Here is a 4,265-nt window from a genome sequence, read left to right as displayed (position 1 = left end):
TTTTTCTTTTTTCTTTTTTCTTTTTTCTTTTTTCTTTTTTCTTTTTTTTCTGACAAGCTGCTGGGGTCTACTCTTGCAGTTTTGGGGATCATTAGGATTTTTGAGTGTTGAAAGCTGAAAGCAATATGGCATCACTGTCAAGAAGATAATAATAATGGAAACACAAACATACATATGTTTGTTTTATATATGTTAAAAAAAATATGTTGGCAAATACATTGCAATGCAGACACACTCAAAATAGAATAGGTACAAGAAGCTCTAAGGCTGTGTTAGCACAGCAGCCTCCCTGGACGAATATACTCTTCACAGTGGGGCTACTTAATTTCTGTGTTCATCTGTTTCCCATCTCAAGCTGACCTGCTCAGGTACCACAGCTATTGCTGTATGGCAACGTTTGTAACACAGGCATGTAACTTCACAGAAGCACATGGGAACAAACAACACCCCCAACAGAGATCTCAGGCTCTGAGTCAGTATGCTGAATCTTTTTAAGCATTAGTGAGAGCTTCAATATAGAGCAGGGTATTCATTTTGAATAATGGTAGCCTAGAGCCAGCTAATTATATTTGCTGGGTGGTTTCCCTAAAAAGCAGATGTTGGACAGATGGTAGTCAGATGATCAGTCATGCCACCATCTACAGTAAATCTGAGGGCTGTGGGGAAAAAAATAATGTGTGGAACACACTTCTCATTTCTATGGGAGCCTTGTACTTTTTTTACAGGTATACAAAGGCTCATAGAAATGTATGAGTTGTTGGTTAAGAACTGTAGAACTGCTGTAGATATTTGGCTATAGAAAGTTAGCAAAGCTTCACCTTGATGTACTTGTTACGCTTGGGTGACTGTGAATCCTGTAACAGAATTCTCCAAATGTGATGAGACTGCATGCTAGCCAGAGTTTTGCAGAAACCTGTTTTAGGCTGGAACACTTCTTGGTTCTCTTTTTTCATTTTCCTTGAAAACTTTAGCATGCTTTTTTTTCGGTCCACTTTCTCATGGGAGTCCTCTGCTGTTGTGTTGTGTGTGTTGATAGCACTGGAGTAGTATCCCTACAGCTGAAAATTGTATTTCAATATTCTGTTGCAACCGAGGTACTCGAGCAAATATAACTGCCTGCGTAGATATGACTTATAGCATAGTCCAGTATCTAACATGGCTTACATAAGGTAATGTTCAGTCTTTATCATCTTTGTTCAGTATGGGAACTAGAAATGTATTTCCTGTGTAATAGCAAGCCTTTCCTGAGACATAATTCTGACCATGGGTTCAAAACTGTACTGATTTTGTTGTACCCTAATTGTTACTGAATACATTTGTTTTGTCAGCTGAAATCAAATTGCAGGACACATGCTATGCAAATAGAATATGGTGCTTAATTGTTTTAAGTGGTATGTCTAGTTTGTGTCACCACAGGAGAAGTTCTTCTAGGTTTTGGGTATAACATTTGCAAAGGCTTAAAAGACTGCTCCATTAAAATGTAATCTTTGGTTTCCATTGCCCTTTAATCAAATACAAACCAGAGCTTCCAGGGATTGTAATAATGTATCAAGTTGAATTTGGCACTTTTGCAGCCCATCAGAAGAAGTTGTCCTTGACAAAAACAATATTTTAAATATCTACTCACAAGCACTGGAGCCAAAAGGTTGTTATTTCATTTGGCAAAATACCTTCCCAAGAACAAGACTGCGACCTGAAGCAGAGCCAAAATAAGCTCCAACAGATGCTTAGCCTAGAAAGCAGTAGACTGAATGGCTAAAATTGTTGAAAGAGTATATAGGAAAAGGGAAGGGCAGCTACCTAGTTCTGCTTCTGACTTGCTGTGTGGGCAAGCTGCATCCCTTCTGTTGTAGTGCTCTGCCAACTAGAGGACCTATCTCATCAGCTTGTCATCTCACTTCAGCTTCTGGGGCTGAATCCATGTCTTGCTGTGAGTACTGCCATGGTCAACAACAGAGCTGCTTCTGTTCATAATAGCAGAGGAGCCTAATTATGTTCTTTCTTGACAGACTCTGTTTAGCTTGAATAGTGAAAACTCTTTGGATCAAGAGGCTCTGCTGTGGCCTTCCACTCACACCATCTAGTACTTGTGCTTGAAAAAAAGTTTCAGATGCTAGTGAGATTCAAGAATTGCAAAATCAGTGCTCCTGTGGTGACTGAGGTTGATCTAATTGGCCACACATTCCTTTCCACTTGCTGATTCTGGCCTTATCTGTCCTCATATAGTGCTGCGTTTGCTCTCATATCTGGTGAGAAAGTTAGTAACTTTCTTAGTGTCATTTCTGTTAGTGCAAAGAAGGGGTATGTGACTCTGAGGCAAGGACAGAGCAGGACTGTGGTGGCCAGCAGTTTGGATTGATTCTGGTTGTTGTAAAAGTACAGCCTGACAATGCTGTTCTATGACAGTTTCTGTGAAACTGCGGCTTAAGTCATTCTCCAGGTGCTGACAGCAGGAGGAGGTGAGGATGAAGAAACTAAACAGCTTTCCTGGGGTACAGAGATGCCTGATCCATAACCAGAACTGTGGTTCCTGGGTTCTTAAGTCGGACTGTAATCACAGATATCACCAGGATAAAAGCAGCTATTTGTTGCTCTTCTGGTAACAGTCAGTCTCAGTGGCTTTGTTCAAGTCAAGAAATACCAAGCGTCAGTGCTCAAGGGAAAAGTTAAATAAATGCTGGTTGTGCTGCAGTAAGAGGTTGGGACAGATTCTTATCTCACTGACTTTGATGCATGCCTGGAGTTCTCAGAAGCACGCTGTAATGTGATATATAGCAAACTAAGTTAACATTAGTGACCACAAAGTACTCATAATGAACAGGAGATATCCTTTGGAAGGTGTTTGTTCACATTTATTCAATATCTTTTCTTGGAGATTCCAAAAGCACCTACTTGGGCTTGTCACAATCTTGGTAAATTTTTATCCTGATATTACTCTAATGAGGTGGTGTGAGCATGGTGATAACAGGGAAAGCTCTTGGGAAGTTAGGATGTAGGGACAGCCATTGAAAATCTCAACTTGACTAAGAGCATCTGCTTCTCCCTACAAGTCTGGCCTTGTACTAAATACGTGCCAGCACTGTGTTACCAAGAATGCATGCTGGGAAAGAGCACTGCCACAAAAATCTCTTTCCCAGTATTTCCTAGGATTCCTGGGATTCAGTTTGGCCACATCTTGAACAAAACCACAACTGCTTGGTTTATATGGCTTCATATGGCTGTTTTTGGGAGATGTTAGGGCTTTGATTTCCTCAGTGCTCCAGACCTTGTGAGGTCTGGTAGAAGAAGAGGTTTTCTTCATCCTATATTTAAAGAAGCCTCAGTGGGTTGCTGGGATATTGGCCTCAGCTTCAAGTTAATGAAACCATAGCAACCTGATGTGGGATGCAGTAGATGACATGCTATATATCAAGAGTTGTTCAGGCTCTGTGAAAGTGAGAATAAACCTCCAATACCTGATTTTAAAGAGCTACTACAAGTTTGGATAAGACTCTGCATTTAACAGTGAGGGGTCTAGGACACAAATAAGCTATTCAGGTTCCATCTAGCAGAAGCTAGATATGCTTGCTTTAGTGTAACTATAAGGAACTGTGTCTTCACAAAGGGACTAAGCCTAATCTGAAACCAGTTGTCTCTCTATAAGCACAGACAAAGTCACAACAAGGAAGACATGCTGATTATTGGCTAGAAAATGCCATGAAAGTGTTAGGTGGCTCAAGGAGCAGGTAACGAAGGACTTTTTTTTCCAGTCTGGTTTGGCCTCAGATTGTATTGTTCATTCTGTATTGGCCCAGCACACCATCTTTTAAATAATGTCTGTATCATTTATAATGATTTTTTTCTCTTCAGTTCATCTCTGGCATTATGAAACACTTCAGTTGAACAAAACCTAAATTTCTGTGGTTAACTTCCTTGGTGTGCTTGTAGGGTTTTTAAGTGCTACCCTTAAGAAGCCATTTGCAATGCCCCAAACACTTACTGATATTCTACAAAACCAAATTACAAGTAGTGTTTATTCTTGAGCATTATTAACTTGAAGTATTTCTGGCTCATAGGAAGTCTTAGCTCAAGTTTATCCCGATTCAGAATAAAACCAGTGTTTGCAGTAATTTGCAAACCAGGAATTCTTACATATCCCCTTGGAAATGGCAATTGCTACATGAAATCATGTGTTTGTTTATTACACAATGAAGTGTTGAGCAAGGCAGAACATCTGATTAGAAGTGGGAAGCCTTGAGGTTTCCAGTCCAGAGTTTCTGCTTTGT

Source organism: Neopelma chrysocephalum, unplaced genomic scaffold (genome assembly GCF_003984885.1).
Source record: "Neopelma chrysocephalum unplaced genomic scaffold, ASM398488v2 Primary Assembly neopelma1_143, whole genome shotgun sequence".
Taxonomy (NCBI): Eukaryota; Metazoa; Chordata; class Aves; order Passeriformes; family Pipridae; genus Neopelma; species Neopelma chrysocephalum.
This window is presented reverse-complemented; position numbering follows the sequence as displayed.